The sequence below is a fragment of the Macaca fascicularis genome, chromosome 12, assembly GCF_037993035.2.
Source record: "Macaca fascicularis isolate 582-1 chromosome 12, T2T-MFA8v1.1".
Classification (NCBI taxonomy): Eukaryota; Metazoa; Chordata; class Mammalia; order Primates; family Cercopithecidae; genus Macaca; species Macaca fascicularis.
In genome coordinates, this window is record NC_088386.1 from 22,636,477 (window position 1) to 22,654,543 (window position 18,067).

Sequence of the window (18,067 nt, forward strand, 5' to 3'; positions counted from 1 at the left end):
GAGGTCGAGGCCAGCGCGCCCGCGGCCGCTAGCCCTGGGGAGCCGGCTGAGCCGAGGGTCGTGCGGGTGCGCGGCAGAGGCGGGAGGAGGCGGAGGAGAGGGGGAGAAGGAGGGGCCGGAGGGGAGCAGCTGCCAGGGGAGGCGAGGCGCAAGGTGGCTCCCCGCGGCCCCGCGCCCCGCGGCTCCCGGACGCACCAGGCAGCCAATGGCTGTGCAGAGGTGTACAGCAGATGGCGTCCGACTGCGCCGTTCCTTCCTCCTCCTCCTCCTCCTCCTCCTCCTCCTCCTTTTCTTCCTCCTCCTCCTCCTCCAGTGCTGAGGAGCCAGAGTCGCCGCCGGGTTGCCAGACGCTGGAATGGGTGGTCTCCCGAAACACACCACCATCTTTCTTGCGCTCGGGAAGCTTGGGGCTCGGCGGCTCCCAGAGGCTACGGCGGCGGCTCTGGCGAGACGGGTGAGTGCGAGCGCGCGGAGCCCCGAGCCGGGTATTCCGGGCCCCCTGGCCGGCCGGCTGGGGCGCGGGTTGGCGGCGCCGGGGATGGGGGCGCGCCGCCGGCGCATACTTTGCTCTTTCCTCGCTGGGCAGCCTTCGTCGCCCCTTCTCCCAGCCAGACGCGGGAACTTGGAAGAGGATCTTCTCGGACGCCTCTGGCTTGGGGCTGCGGGAAGCATGGGCTGCCCGGGGCGCAGTGTGCGGAGACCCTCTAGGCGGGCGGGGACGCCCCACGCGGCGACCTGAGCACCGACCTCATGCAACGGGACGGAGCCGTGGGACCGGGGCAGGAGGAGCTCTGTTCCATTCACCTCCAGCTTGCTTTGGGGGATACTGGTGAGGGAAACCGGTGGTCTCCCATCCTGCGCAGAGAGCCTCGGGGCCCAAGATCGAAGGGCCGGGAGTTGCCCTGCAGGCTTTGCAAACAGGTTGACTGAGGGTTCCCTTTCCCGTAGCGCTGACTGCGAAATCTGCGCGTGGGCGTTCAGTGCCAGTGGAGGATAGCTGAGCAAGCCAAGAAGTTTTGCAGCTTCCTCTGATTTATCAGTGGAGTGTCAGGAGGCTGCAGCAACAGTTTACATTTCCTCTGTCCCTGCGGGGGCTAGGGGCAAGCTGGGGTCGGACGTGATATCCTGCAGTTTGTGGAGAGGAAACTGGGAAGGGGGCGTGAGAGTGAGGGGCAGGGAGGAGGACACGCATATTTTCTACTGCATCGCCCATCTGCACCTGTCCCATTTACTCTCTTACACATCCCTCAGTATTAAAGTTATTTGCATATGCAAATGAACCCTGCTCTTTGTTGACCGCGTATTTTGAATTTGAAGTTGGAAAGCTTGACTGGGGACGAGGGAATGTTGAGGAGGGGGCGTTAAGCTCTCTCACTCTCTTTTTAAAGACAAAAAAACTTTCGTTGGCTAAGGTGGTACTTTTTTCTTTTGGAATGTCTGAGCTCTGAGCTTCCCTTAAGAGGTATTGTGATATTTTCAATACTGTATAGTCAAGATGAAGTTCGACTAAGATTATGGGACCGTGGCATATTCTACGGAAGATACCAGGGTTCCTTGGTGCTCTGTTCATTGCCAGGGTGGTCTGCTGGAAGCCGGCAGTTTCCCACCGTCAGACTCCTTGGTGCTCTTTAAATGACAGTCTGCCTGGTGTTTCTCAGCGGTACACCTGTGAGTGCTCTGTTATCGTGGAAATGGTAACCCATGCAGGTAGGGCTCATGCCAGCCAGACTGTGGTGGTGGTAGTGGGGTGTGTGTGTGTGTGTGTAAATATATATATGCGCGTGCGTGTGGACGTGTGTGTTTGAAGTTTCCTTTTGACAGGTAATCTTTGGATGTCAAAGGGATACAGTTATTTGTCTGGCAGTGTCAGGGCAATCTGAGTTTGTCGAGTAACTAAGAGGAGATAATCTCCAGGGAAGCCTTTTTGTGCTCTTGACTCTGCTCAGCAGTTGGTGAAGGCTTCCTGAAAGCCACTTAGGGTGTTACTAACCAAATCAAGAAGTCTTACTCAGTGGTGAGTGAAAGCTTCTGTCTTTGTGGGTTAAAAGCTATTTATAAAGTTTCTGTCTTGAGGCTTCACTTTGATACACTGCTGTTTTTAAACCTTAGTGCCATTAATAATAGGAGCCTTCTTTTGAAACGTAATGTGGCCAGTTCTCTGTTTTCTGAGGGTAGTTGATCTAATCTGGTCGATTCCCTGGAATTGTTTTATTTTCTGTCACTGGTGTGTGTGTGTGTGTGTGTGTGTGTATGTATGTATGTATTTGTGTGTGTGTGTTTTCTTCATCTACCTGCTGAGAGCTGAGGGTTAGAAACTCTTTTTCATGCAAATTTAAGTGAAAAAAAATTATGAAGAAAATTCTTCTGACCCTGTAACAATATACACAGATACTTATGAAAAAATTGTGGGTGTCATTGTTGACTTTAAAAAGGTGGAATAGTCTTGTATGTATCAGCACAGACAGATCCAGCAGCCTGGAACACCTACAAACCATTCAGGGTTTTTGAGATTCTAGATTAATCTGTGATAAGGGCTTGGACATATGTGCTCCAGGAAAGGGCTGCCTATTGCTGGTGGACTTTGATTGTCTGTTTGGAGGGTTCATAATACGATGAGCTCACTTTATGCCAACCTTAATATTTAAATCAATACTTGAAAAATGATCTTACAATATTTCTTAATCTCCCGGCCCATTGTTTTCCATCGAAGTTGTTGATTGTTAGAGAGTTGAAAGACTAAGAAACAGGAACACTGTTAGACAGGTAGAAAATAATTACCGATCATATAAACAATGTAAACACAGACTCTACTGTTTGAAGACTGACATTAACAAATTGGTAAGGAGAGGTACCTTTCTGTTCTCTACTGAGTGTGCCTTTTGAGAGAAAGTAGGGAAGGAATTAAAGGAAAATGCTACTAAATTGTACTTCATCAGAAAGGCTGTGATGGACCTTGTCTGCTTGCTACAGATCCTATTTCTGAAGGAATAACTCTTTTATTAATATCAGTCAAAAGAATTTTATCCTTAAACAATAGACCGAAAAAGCAGAATAAAAAGATAGGCACTAAGTTAAAGGAGGGGGAATGTCCAAACAAGAAAAATTCTAAAGCATGTCAACTCACTTTAATTATACTTCACAAATTGAAACTGGAGTCATATGATTCCTTTAAGGAAAAAAAGTCTTGCCAAAACTTCAATTCTGCTGTTCTGCACACTTTACAAAGATTAGGCATTAAAGTAAAAACATCATGTCAAAAGTTTGAATAGAATGATGACGAATATTTGACTGGTCCTATTTAGTTAACTGTGAAAATGACAAATGATACAATATATTAAATACACGATTAAGATAAACAGATTAAAGAATTCTAAGTAGTGACAACTATACTACTTGATGGGAAAAAAGAATAGCACTATTAAGGCTTCAGAGATGCTCTACAGACAAAGCATAAAGGCTGGGTCTTTGAATAACTATTGGATATTGTAGTATCAAAAACGACATGAGTTACTTAGATATGCTGTTGGATTTTTGAATACGGATTGCACATAAGTGCTTTATATTTTCAAAAGAAGACATTTCCCAGTATATACCTATAAAAGAAGCTGCTGCATTCGCTGTAATACCAGGTAGCTTCCTAAATATAACACAGGTCCTTAATTTAGAGCTGTTAACAGGATTAATATCTAAGTGATAATTAGCACGTTAAACCTGTGAAAGTAGAGGGATTTTTAACTCCACTTCTAGTCTAGAAATGTACTATTGTGAATTTTAGTGGGGTCTGTAGTTTAACAGATCTAAAATCACAGACACCTTTGCTCCAAGATGATCAGCATTCTATTCCCACCCTTTAAAACTTCTCCATCTACTGAGATTATTTTGTTAATGTTTTTAGTAGGATGTTCATGGGTGGTTATTCTTAATAGCTAACAGTGGCTATTTCTGAAATGAAGCCAAGGAAGATTAGGTAGTTTTTGGTCATCTTGTAAGTATCTCTTGACAGAAGGAAATAGGAATCCCAGTCACTGAATTCCTACAATTATGCTTTCATTCTAAGCCATGAATCCTGGTATGGGCTAGTTATGCAAAATAGAGAGACGTAGTTATTTTGCCAGGTTATAGTCCACCGGTGACTTAGTATGATCATTTTGTTGCTACCACATCAAGTATTTCATTTGAAAGGGAAAATAAAATATTAGTAGAACCCAGTTACTCTGTACGTTTTGGTAAAACTTTGAAACTAACTCTAGAGATGCTGTAGAATAATTTCACTGCTGGTAGGGACTCACACTTTTGGTAATGGGAGTTGAATCTAAGCGTGGTTTCTAAGCTGAACAATGAAATCATCTGGCAGCTAGAGAACTACTTTATTTTAAGTGTGTATATACTGTTGTGATGACTAAAACACAGTATGTATAAAAGCTTCGTTAATTTTATATTAATTTTTGGTTACTAGGTATTTTTGCAATTTATGGATTCTAAAACTACAACTCTTTGCTGTGATGTAGAAATCAGTAGAATTTTTTTGACGTTAAAAAGAAGAGGTTCACATACTAGAAAAGGTTAGACATTGACCTAGACACGATCTGTGAAAGTGTGAAAATGTTTCCTGCATGAATAAAAAAGGCTATCATTGTTGAACTTAGGTGTTTTGCAGCAAGAGACATGACGCTCGCTTTTGATTTTGCCTCTCTAGGCATATTTTAATTATGAGCCTCTTGTAATTAAATATGCCGTAGCTAAAAACAGAATCCTAAGTAACTAATGCACAAACGATTTTTCAATGCCTTGACTTGGAAGAAACTCATGGCCGTGTTCCACTTGCCTGCATGAGGGCTGGCTGCTGATTTGTGTCCTAGTGTTATGTTAGCGAACAGCTCATTACTTCTGGAAGAATCACAATGTTGAGTAAAGCTCTGAACTTCGTGGCAGTTAGGCACGATTGCCTTAGTCTTAGACTGCAGCTTTGTAGCAATGCATATTTTAATTTTGGGTGCTTTCAGATGGTTATTTTTAAAAGCATACCATGTAGTATGCATACATGAAAGATTTTAATTATAGTAAGACTAAGGCTTGCAGTAATCTCTTCTTGCAGAGTTTGCTTCTGGGCTCTCCTCTATTGATTTCTGCCTTTTGTGCTTACGTTAGACATATTCAGGGCAAGTTAGACAGTGCACATTGATACATTCTTACTGGCAAAAATATTGAACTACTTGTAAAATAGTGAAATACTTGTAAAAATATTGAAAGACTTGTGCACCAGTAGGTCAATGAGTATTGCTCTGAGCCCTCTAAAGTTCCTACTATCATCCTGGTCCTACAGACCACTCCCCTTAGATCACTTCTTGAGAGAGCCACTGGGTGTCACCCACCTGGTATGGCAAGGGGGCCTTGGGACACACTCCAGCGATATTTCCTAAAGGTGTTCTGATTGGCTTATGTCCCAGACCTACCAATTGGTAAATATTTTAAATATTATCCCTTGATATTTGTACTCGTAACAAGAATAAATGCTGCAACCATTGGCGTGATCAAGTAGTTGATTATCAATCTGTTTACATTTACATTTTAATTTTCTCTGTGTCTAACATTTCTAGCTGTTAAAACACTTGAATATTGTTATATTTATATGATCTAAGAGCCCAAAGATATCAAAACCCCTTTCATCTGAGTTATCAATTCATATAAAGCCACTCTACCTTCAATTTAATTTGTTTTCTTAGGAAATATAAAATAAGAATATTAAGTTCCTTTCTTCCTGTTAAGAGGAAGAGCCAAATTTCTCACCGAGGTCATCTGCCAGAACTGTAAATTCTTCTACCCCACAGCTGTCTCAGACCACTTAATTAAAATGTATGTAAGTGGGAGTAGTTCAACAAGGCTTTTTTCTTTTGGGGAAAAAGTAATTATTTTTTTCAATCTCTGTTTCTAGTCTTCAGAATTAACTCAATTTATTTCATATTGACTTCCATTCATTTTCGTGATTAAATATTGTTAGTAGGCCTTTCATTTCATCTGACTTGACCCATTCTATGAACTGTAATATCTTCTGGCCAGTCACAGAGAGGCAAGGGATGTTAGTGACTTTGAGGAAAATTTTTTGGTGCTTTCTTCTGGATCACTTCTAGCTAAAACTAAACTCCAGCACTGCTAGATGGTCCCTGAAAAACGTAACCTAAATTATGCTGCTTTCTTGAACAGAAAACATAGGATTCCAGATACTACATCAATTTAACACTTGCCTGTCATTAATTTCCTATTATCCACTTTCTTCTTCTTTGAGACCTATCTCTTTAAAGTCACCCACAAACTCACACTTATTTAAAGTGGCCGAAAATATTGCTTTCCCTGTCCCTGTAGTCCCAGTTATACAAATTGTATCTATTAGTCAAAATTCACTTCCAATTATACTTCCACTGAGCTTTCACTGATGATGCCAATTCACAAAGCCCTCTCTCGGTCCGCACAACTCAGGTGGTAAATTCTAATTTTCATGTTTGATTAAATCTATTTTCTTATTAGCATCTATGTGTGGAGTTCTGATGGTAAAGGATTTAAATGGAGAAGGGCACCACTCTCTACTGAGAATTCTGGAAAATTTTGAAGAGGAGAATGTGATGGAGAATAGGGACCTGGGTAATAACAGCCATTTGAGGATCTGTAAGGTAAGGCTTACCAATATCCATGTAGGCAACAAGTATGACTAGTAATTATTACTATTAATTAATTACCTATGAATTGCTGCATACCTAGCTAGATACATTAGAATTTGTTTGTCTAATCCTCATAATAATGTTGCAAAGTAGGTACTGTTATTTAGTCCCATTTTTTTTTTTGTAATAGGAAAGAGAATCCGAGGGACCTCTAGCACCTTGTCTAAGGTGAATGCAACTGGTAAACCACAGAGCCTAGATGTGCATTTAGATTGTTGGATTGCAAGGCCCATTCTGCTTCTGATAAACCAGACTACCCTAAGCCTGAGGTTTTACTCAGTGGGTTCAGTCTTTTCTGCTGCTGGAATTTATCCAAAATGCAAGAACACACATACTTACCTACTGCCAAGGCCTCTATAGTCAATGGAGATGACTGACAGGAAGAATATTGCTGAATTACTTCTGCTTGGGGGTAGAAGCATCATTTGGAAATACGGAAAAAGGCTGCATTTTGATTTTGCACAGACCTTGTGCATGAAGATTATATCATCTTAAAATTGTAAAGAACTAGATACATTCACTTATAAAAGTGTTGGCTTCCTGAGGAACCATTGGGAAATTCAGAAAAGACAGACATATTTAGGAAATCCACACCATATTCCTTTGTATTAATGGCTTATCATTAGGACAGAACTGTCCTGCCAACTATGCAAAGCATTAGCTTTTGAAATTAGCATAAAGAATATAAAAAAGGGAAAATGAGTTGTTTGATGTAAGGGGTGGTTGCTGGTGGGTGCCTGGGTCACTCCTGTGATCTGGTCAGGTGAGTGCCCTTGTCTGTCCTCTTTGCTCTAGGTATATCCCAACTGGAAACTGTTCTCGGTCAAAGAGGACAGCTTACTGAGAAGAGGAGACCTGTTCTTTAGTTGAGCATGTGTAAGAAGTCACAGTTCTGAAGATCTGTTTCTTGAAAGTATTTTGATGGCTCAGTATGAGTTTTCTTGACATGAACTTTCATGAAAGTGTATAATAAACTCATTTCCAATACTAATTATTTCGAAACAAATATACTGTTGGAATCTGACCAGTTTCTCTCTTTGCCTCTGGCAGAATCATATAGGAAGAAGCTCAGAAAAGTCGAAGTTGTAAAGAGATTTTTACTCATTCCAGGAATGAGCTTTTTCACATTCAGGGCTGTCTAGAAGTGTGATAGGCTGTCTCAGGGAAATGTGAGTTACCCGTCTTTGGGAGTATTCAAGCAGAGTATGAGCAACTACACGTCAGGGTGCTTTGCAAAGAGGATGTGCACACTGAATATTAGTAGTTGAGATTTATTGAACATATACTGTGTGCCAGACGCTACTCTACATGGATTAACTTATGAAATCCTCTCAAAAAACTTATGAAGTTGATTGTATTATTATTATTTTTATCTTACAAATATAGAAATAGTGAGTGATTTGCGTCAAGTCGGGAGTTGCACACAGGCAGTCTCCTTCTAGAGCAGTACAGGTCCTTAGAAATTGAACATGAACCACAAATGCAATTCATGTATGCAATCTTATATTTTTTAGTAGCCACATTAAAGAAGAAAACATTGAAGTTAATTTTAATAATATGTCTGATTAACCCAATATATCTAAAGTATTGTCATTTCAGTATGTATTGATTATGAAAGTTATTAATGTGATGCTTTCGATCTTTGCTGTATTACATCTTTAAAACTCAGCCTGTATTTTACACTTACAAGCACATCGATTTGAGTTCAGACCAGCCATGTTTCAAGTGCTCAATAGCCACATGTGGCTGGTGGCCACCATGTTGAACATGCCTAGAATCTGTACTATTAACAGTTCTACCCTACCACCTGCCTATTGACAGAAGAGGGTTTCCTTTTCACGGTAGACACCAGACTACATAGTACAGGGTTTCCTTTTAACTGTGCACACAAAGACTACGTGGTAGTCTTTGTAGTCATAGTAGTTTGACAGCTATATTTTAATTCACAGGTGTAAATTAAATTAACATAGTAGTCATAGTAGTCTACTGTGTAGCCTTTGTGTGTGAGAGACCATTCGTTTATTAATGTTTTCTTTAGATACCAGCATGGATAATCTATTTAAAAAAGAGAAAAAAAAAAAAACCACTTCCATGACTGCTTTCAAGAGTACAAATTCAAAACCCATCAGATAGGAAGACTTCTCTCTATCTCACTACTCTCATCTACTAAAAACTGAATCCCACATACCTTTCATTTTGGAAGACGCGGCATGTCTAGCTTGCTTCCACTTTTCTTCATACATATTATGAAATCACCTCACCCTTCTTGTTTCCAGCCTAATAATCCCAGTTTCTTTTTTTTTATTTTGAGTAGTTTGCTAGTGTGTGTGTGTAGCCTAATCCATATGAAATGGGCATAGCCTAAAAATAACCTTTAACTAAGATTTTAAGTAACAGGTTTTTCTGATTTACATTTAATGCACATTTCTCAGCCCTCTTTTACTGTATCTTTATTATAATGACTGCAGTTGGAGATGACATGCAGCCCACCAAAGTGGTATTTCTGATCAAATGGTAGTAATTTTTTGGTAGATTTGATTCATTTCCTGGCAGGTAGCATTCTTCTCAGTGATCTGAAGGGCTTTTCTCAAGTTGAATTTCTGACAGTAACAGACCCTCTGGGCTGTGACTTGCTTCAATTGAAAAAACAGAATGTGACATGCCTTTCATTGTGTGCAACATATAAAAAAAGTCCTGTGTTTCCTTTGTGAGTGCAGCCTCTATTCAGCTGTACATGACAATGTGAAACATTTTAATAATTCCAAGTCTCTTTTGGTGGGGGGATGCATATTTCACAGGTAGCTTAAATCTGACTTTAGTTACTTTTTAAAAGAATATGAAGAACAAGACATCTGTTAGAAAAATTCTAAACTTCATAAAGAAGAACTACCTTGTGGAGATGGACTCTAAGACTATGTCATGTAATAGTATGTGCATGATTATTAGATATTTCATTTGGATTACAGAGTTGGTGGAGGAAAAACATAATGCTTGTGGACATAATATATTTCCAGTGAAGCACTTCTTTTATTTTTATTTTTTATAACTAAGCAGTTTTCACATAGCAAGACAAACGAATGTAACGTCCAAGATGCATTTGTTTGTAAGCTATATGAATAAATTCAAAGAGTATTTATCAGGCACCTGCTGTGTCCGTGACATAGAGTGGATCCACGCAAGAGTAAGATGCCAGTTCCAGTTTCTAGGACTTTACAGTCTACCTACAGAGATGTGACACGCACATTCTCTGTCCTTGGCAAAGCCAAATCACTTTATTTATATATGTCTCTCTCTCTTAGTAAGTATGAACTCCACAAAAGCACAGAATGCATCTTACTCATATTTGGATCTTTGCCACCTTGCAGGGTATGTACACAACAGGTGTGTATTGAATGAAATGAAAGGGGGTACATTCATTTAATTTACACCTGTGAATTAAAATATAGCTGTCAGGCCATATTTACAGTGGGACCATCTATATAAGATTTGCAATTCAAATAATGTAGACAAAGTCTGGTCTCAGTCCTTTTCTACTCCTGTGACTGGATCAGCTCTGCTCACTCCATTGGTGACTTGTAACAAGTCAGGACACTAGAAAAAGATTTTCATCTGAAAGGAGTAAAGGAATATGGACCTCTTTGTTCAACACTCCAGGATTCTATTCAGATGTATACTTAATCATACAGTCATTCAATATAAAAGATTATTTTGTTCGGGGGATAAAGAACCTTATCATTCAGTCACACTAAGTGATCTTTGGAAGTATGCATATGGGAGGTGGGAAGTGGAGCAGGATAAAAGTGTATTCACGTATGCCTGCATAGGGCTCCCAATGTCTCCTGAAGAATATAGTGCTGAGCAATACCAGGAGGACCATTTAATATTTGTGAGCAAAAGGAATCAGTTAAAAATTAGAAATGCCATATAAGCTGCAGAGGTGAAGCCCTTTAAGTATCCCATTAAGTGCATAGAATATGCTGCATTGCTAGTTTAACTATTTGAGCCAGTTACAGAACAGTGGCGGTTACCCGTGGGGGCATCAGATCATCAAGAAGACATTTCTTTAGCAATTTCCAGGCAAGGAGTTTATTATACTTTGATAGATTAACATAATTCTTCTCAGCCTACTGGGTTCCTCAAGGCAAATTCAGCCGATCTTTATGTACTGGTTGCCTGTAGTGTGAAATATATGTACTATGGTTGGCCCAGTCAGGGTGCACAGTGATACCCAAGAATTGGCCATGCTCTTAAGGAATTTTCACAGAGTTTTTATGGAGCTAGGAGAACAAAGAAGGATGCTTCAAGGGTAATTATTGAATCTGTCGGGTTTTATAGGTGACTAGATTCAGCATGGGAAGAAAGAAATTGGGCTCCCTCTTTACCTATTTGTTTTTGTCACAATTTTCCCAGCGTTTTTTGGATTCTGGGTTATATATGCTAGTCTTAAACATGAAGTATTTATACTTTCTTTAATCTTTAATATAACATCTTATTTCGTGGTGTTTTGAAGTCTAGGGGTTAAGAAACCTCTTCAAGATTCAACAAAAACAAAAAACAGCAATAACAGCGCTCTCCTATGGCCTCACAATGTAGGCAGAAGGTTTATCTCTGGTTTACTGGTCCACCTAGAACTTGATAACATTCTTAAACTCTGTGTTTTGAAAACCTGTGATGCTCACAGCATAGTCTAAATAAAGAGAGACCCAAATCCTTATAATCTAAGATAAACAGTTTTGTCCTGGCATATGTCAGTGTGTGGCAGAAAAATGTACATAGGGACAGAATTATCCATTGATTTGGAAACAAGGTTGGCAAGCATTGATGTTCAGCAAATGCCTACAAGATAAAGGCACCTGAAATAGCAAAGCAGTTATTCAGCCCCAACAACTGAAAGCCAAGAGAGGCTCAAAATAGTATGAAATAATTTGTGCTCTGAAGGCTAAGGAAGGGGACCTAGGCAGATGGAAATATGGTAGAGCATTCATGTGTGCATGCAAACCCATGCACACACTTGTGCGCTCACACACATATGCACACACACACACAACCAGAAAGAAGACAGACAGATATTTGAATGATAGGAAAATGATTCTAAGATGAGAAATGACAGGAAAAGAGGAGAGAAGAGGAGGCAAACAATTCAGCTGAAAGGGAAAAAACATTCTCAGCTGTTGGAACTCGACATGTGTTCAGAAATATCATCTGCTCAAACCAACAAATGAGATAATTAGAAGGGGTAGAAGGAAAGAAACATAGGGCTCCAGAGGTTTCACCAGTTGCAAAGGTGGGAGAGATCTGAATAACACTATCAGATTATGCATTATCTTGGATTTAGAGAAGCTTTATGAACAAGAGCAAAAACGAATGGGAAAGAAATGAAACGTGGGTGATGTAGTGAAATTGAAGGTTACTTATAATGTACTGTCAGAAGTTCATGTACAGTACATGAGAGCCCAAAACTTTCCCATTTAATGCAAAGCAACTACTCCTGACTCTGTTTCCCGTTACTACCTCCTCTCTTGCCTTCCTTTCAAATTCTAGCTTCTGAAACTAGTAGAATTTGCTCAAGGTCTCCACTTTGCACTCACTCTTCAAATCAGCAGTCTGTATTCTGCCCCCACTGGTCCTGCTGAAATAGTTCTGGCCAAAGTCATGAATTACTTCCCAGTTGTCAAATCCAATAGACGTTTTCCAGTCTCTATTTATTGTGATGATTAAAAGAAGAATCTTAGTATATGAGAGGAGCCAAGAATGGATTGGCAAAGTTCCCATGATCCTGCCATTTTGATTATCTCTTTTATAGCTGCCAAAATAACTACTGAAGATTTAGACAAGGAAATCGAGTAATTTTGGACTAAACGTAAACTGAAAAAGATTGACATATGTGATATTTGGCCAAAAAGAATAGCTACCAAATAAAGTTAAAATTGGAATTTTAGGTTTTGGAAATGGAGAAAGACACGGGTAAAAGGGAAAAATAATTAGAATTTATTAGTAGGAAATACCACAATGCTTTACGGAAGAAACCCTGTTAACTCTGCGGGGGATGAGGGGAGACGTTGCCTAATGCACAGACATGTTCCTCTTCCTAGAGGACTTTGAAGCCAAAAAGTTAAGTGGCAGAGTGTTAAAGGAATGCATAAAGATGAACATGTAGTCAGACACAAATGTCCTTATGAGCACCAAAGGATTATGGATCCAGAGTGTGCAGAAAATGAAGGGCCTGCTTGTAGAATATTCTGATTGACAGAACTATCACGGAAATAATCTTTCCAAGAACACCTACAACCCTCTGTCTGCATAGTTCTACATTTGCTTTCACCCTCCTCATGGCACCAGATTAATTTGCTTTCTTCACCTTGCTTTCCTGCTTAAATTCTGTCATTAGATCCACATGGTCTAGACTGGCATTCAAAAGCGTACACTCTGAGGTCTCATACTTAGTTTTCCACCATTTGCTTCTATAGTCTCCTTCAATAGATCAGTGGCAGCTACACTTGTCCCTAAAATAAATCCTGTACATGTCTCCCTCCTGTGACTCAGTTCAAGCTTTGGTGTCTCTTCTGCCCCTCTCTGTATCTTATTCATCCAGTCACAGCTGAATGAAGTGGATGTCTACCCTCACACTCTCCACCCCATGGTAGAACCTGCCTTCCACAGCGTTTAACCATGAGTCCATCAATGTCCTACCCAGGAATTCACACAAAAGACCACCCAGGGGCTCCGAAGTTCTATGAGAAATACTTTGATGCATCTTTTAAAAACTCCTCTGTTACCTATCTAATAATTGCTCCTGAGATTTCTCAATTAAATTCTTAGATATCTCTTTACACACGGTAGGTTTATTCCATATTTCCTTTTTCCTCATTAAAAAAATCTGGTCAGAAACTGTCACCTTAAGGAAATTCAAGAGATAGAAGAGAATGAAATGAAGAAATGCTAGGTCAGTCTTTTTAAAGAGAAGAAATGCACTGATACCTCTATAAGCATTAGGAAGAGACATTTACTAAATTCCTTCCCTGGGCCTATAAGTCAACTCTAAGGTAAGGGAGGAATTTGGACACTGAAGAGGGATTTATCTGTAGAAAAAGAATGTATCAGCTCATTTTTAAAAGAGACTCAGGCCATCAAAATCATCCCAAAAGTACACTTGAAAATCCAACAAGTCAAGCAAAACTATGGTTAATGATATACTTGTGTTTATCACAGCTGGCATTAAGTTTATAATATATTACAGTTTATATTAGAGTTTTATTTTTATGAAGTGTATAAACTTGAGTACATTGGATCTTGTTGTATGATTTCTCCATAATTATCCCTTTTTGGGGACATATGTGAAAAGGCTATATATATGTGTGTGTGTGTGTGTGTGTGTGTGTGTGTGTGTGTATTCTTTTTTTTTTTTTTTTTTTTTTTTTTTTTTTTTTTTTGAGACGGAGTCTGGCTCTGTAGCCCAGGCTGGAGTGCAGTGGCCGGATCTCAGCTCACTGCAAGCTCCGCCTCCCGGGTTCACGCCATTCTCCGGCCTCAGCCTCCAGAGTAGCTGGGACTACAGGCGCCCGCCACCTCGCCCGGCTAGTTTTTTGTATTTCTTTAGTAGAGACGGGGTTTCACCGTGTTCGCCAGGATGGTCTCGATCTCCTGACCTCGTGATCCGCCCGTCTCGGCCTCCCAAAGTGCTGGGATTACAGGCTTGAGCCACCGCGCCCGGCCGTGTATTCTTTTTTAATGCCAAGTCCTTGATCAGGAAAACAACTTCTAATCATAATTTATAATGTTTTTCCTTTGGGAAATATGTCCAATTTATGACCCAGTTTTTCAGGACAGATTAGAGTAGAAAGAAAAGTGTCTTTGTTGGTGTGTGGCATTAGTCTAAATATTGTTATATTGTAGCTTAATTTATGTTGTAGCCTTTCCTTTCTTATGAGTATTGTCACTGCTTTAAGATACCACATCTTGTATTATATTTGGAATTGTCTCCATTATGCTGAGCACATTGCTGCATATACATTAGGAGCTAATTTAAGTGTTTCTTAAATGAATCATATTAGAGTAAGAAAAAAATATTGGAAATTTCATTGAACATAGGTTAATCTTGCTCTGATGATTTAAAGTTCCTTAGGGAACTTGGAGTATTCCCCAAAACACTAAGAAAATCAATTACCATTGAATGGCACTATAAATTCTGTTTATTTAAATTTTCTGGGGTTGTTGACATGTAATATATGGGATTTTGCTCTAAATAGGAATAGATATGCATGTGCACAGACCCATTTGGTCTACAATAAGCCTATGAAAAAATGCACACAAACTGGTTATTGATGCAGATAGGGTTAGTCCTATGGAGGAGTTGAGGTCCAGCCTGCTGAGAAAGGTCGTGTATTCAGAATACCATGGACAAAACTTGTGGAAGAGAAAGAGTCTGGTCCAAATCAGTAAAATTTAAAGGCCAGAGTTGAAGGGATGTATTAACTAAGGCTGTAGACTGGCTGTCCAACACAGATGAGGTGATTTTTTGAGGGGTGTGTATGTGTGTCTATGTGTATTTGTATCTGTCCATCTTAGTCTGTTTTGTGCTGCTGTAACAGAATAATTTATAATTTATGAATTATGGGTAATTCATAAATAATTCACTCTCTCAAAGTTCTGATGACTGGGAAGTGCAAGATCAAGGCATTGGCAAGTTCCTTTGGTTCTAAGATGGTGCCTCATTGCTGTGTCCTCTAGGGAGGAGGAACATTGTGTCCTCATATGGCAGAAGAGCAGAAGAGAGAATCCACTCTTACAGCTGTTTTATAGCAGCATCCATCCATTCATGAGTGCATGTGCCCTCACAGCCTAAGCACCTCCAAAAAGTCCTAACTCCAAATACTGTTACCTTGGAGGTTAGGAGTTCAACATATGAATGTTGGTGAAACACAGACATTCAGATAACTCTGTGTGTGTGTGTGCATGTATTTGTATTTTCTCTTTCTATCTCTGTCCCCCCAACTCATTGAATTTGATTTCCTTTATGCAAGGAGAGCAGATTCAAGTTTTCCCTAATGATCACCTCTCTTTAGTATCTAATGTTCACTTGTTTTTCATTTTCACTGTATGTACGGAACTTCCCCCTCCCCAAATTATTCTATAGAGTAGTGAGAATCACCTGACGATGTCTTTCATATATAGGGCTCTCTTTCAAAAACTTAATTTTTTGAACAGTGTTTAAACAGAACTTTTAGTTTCTTTATCCAAAATCTGATCTCTTTATATGTGCATTTAAATCTAAAGGCATTTATTGTTTTTTATGCTCTTCACTGAAAAATCCAGGCAGCAGTTTGTTACTGCTTCTTAATGTTCCAGAGAGGTGTAAAACAGGCCCACACTTCCACCTATAATTAAAGAGTAAAATAATTAGAAAAGGGTGGATAGCCATAGTGAAGGCCAACATTGATGCCTCCAATGCCTGTGAAGAATGTGAAGAAGCATATAAAGACTGTGTAAAATGCTTCATGCAATGTGTGAAAGCAGTTTCAAAATCACAATATGATTTCTTATAATGTGATTTTCAATATGCATGTATAACAGGGTTAATAACAAATTTTAGTATGCAGATGTTTTTAATTTAATAAACATTATCAAAAATTAAGTATGTGTGGGGAGTAGGGTGGGGGGTCGTTGTGCAAGCTGGCCCGACACGAATTAATTTGTATTTTATAATTGGGAAAATGGCGCCTTGTATTTTGACTATTTACCAGTTCTATTTTTTTTTTCTTTTTTTGAGATGGAGTCTTGCTCTGTCACCTAGGCTGAAATGCAGTGTCATGATCTTGGCTCACTGTAACCTCCACCTCCTGAGCTCAAGCAATTCTCCTGCCTCAGCCTTCTGAGTAGCTGGGACTATAGGTGTGCACCACCATGCCCGGCTAATTTTTTTTTTTTTTGTATTTTTGTACTTTTTGTAGAGACATGGTTTCACCATGTGGCCAGGCTGGTCTTGAACTCCTGACCTCAGGTAATCTGTCCTTCTTGGCCTCCCAAAGTGCTGGGATTACAGGTGTGAGCCACCGTATCCGGCCACCTACTTACCAGCTCTATTGGATACTTGTCTATGTGTCCATCTCCCTCCTGCTACTCTAATATGGCCCCTCCCCTCTTCCTGTGCCTGGCAGGCCCTCCATGCAGCCCCTGTGTACCACTTCAGCTCGCTGGCCTTTTCCGCCACCACACTCCTGTCTCTCCCTCTGTCCTCCTGCTGCTTCACCCTGGTGTTCCTCTGATTCCTCCTGTCTATGCCCTGCTTCCTGTCTCCATGGCCATGGCTCTTGCTACTCCTTGCTATTCTGCTCTTCTAGAATGTGGTGAAATAGCACCATTGCCCTTTCCTTCAAAGTATAGTCTGTTTGATTAACATGTGACATATACATTTTTGAAAATCATCATGCTATGCAAAAATCACAGAATGAAAATCCACAGGGCTTATGGGAAAAGGAGGTAGGGCACAACATTAAAAAACTCCCATAGTGACACGTGAAATAAAAGATAGGAAACTAATACAAAACACTGGTATGTTTTTGCATGTGTAAAGGGGTTAAGAAATGCCTAAATACTTCAGTAAACGTATTTTACCTTGGAAAAGATCTGAAATGTACTTGTGGAAGTAGGCTTTGGAAAATCTGCGTGTGAGTTGCAACATGGTAGAAGGGGTTTACCTGCAATGTGTGTGGAAGTTGTAACGCCAGAAGAGGTGTGTGCTTCTGCTGAATTTGTGTGTTACTACCTTGCTGTGACTCCTTCAGGGTTCCAGGTCTCTCTTGGTGGCTTCACTTTTGGGTTCTGCTAATTCCACCTCCTTCATTGGTCTCTCCTTCCTCCTTCTTAGCTGTAACTAAGCTCTGAATTGTTTCACCATCTCCTGTTTGTATTTCAATTGTCAAAAACACTCTTTGAATGAGTACCCATCTTAAATTCCCTTCATTGAACCACTTGGCTGTGTTCAGCTAGGTGCAGATTTTTGCTTGTTTACCTGGTGTTTCTGCCAGATGAAATTGCTGCATAGCAAACATGAAATTATGTTATTCTGTAGAAGTAGAGAATAGAATGGTGGTTATCTGAGGCTGGGGTAATTGGGGGGATGGGGAGATGTTGGTCAAAGGATACATAATTAAAGTTAGATAGGAATAATTTTCAAGTGATCTATTATGCAGCAAGGTGACTATAGTTAGTGTCGATATATTGTATTCTTGAAAAACTTAGAGTGTGCATGTTACATGCTCTTACTACAAAAATGATAACTATGTGAGGTAATGCATGTGTTGATTCGCCAGGTATAACCATTCCACAGTGCATATATATACTTCAAAGCATCATGT

At 40.0% G+C, this 18,067-nt stretch overlaps 1 protein-coding gene across 2 annotated transcripts in view; it reads left to right on the forward strand.

Moving 5' to 3' along the window:
- The first annotated feature begins 311 nt into the window (after positions 1-311).
- Positions 312-18,067, forward strand: part of THSD7B (thrombospondin type 1 domain containing 7B) — a 907,474-nt gene continuing 889,718 nt past the window's right edge. For both annotated transcript variants that reach the window (XM_065525431.1, XM_074008583.1), the window contains exon 1: positions 312-454. The gene's annotated coding sequence lies outside the window, so the exon portion shown is untranslated. The remainder of the gene's footprint in view (positions 455-18,067) is intronic.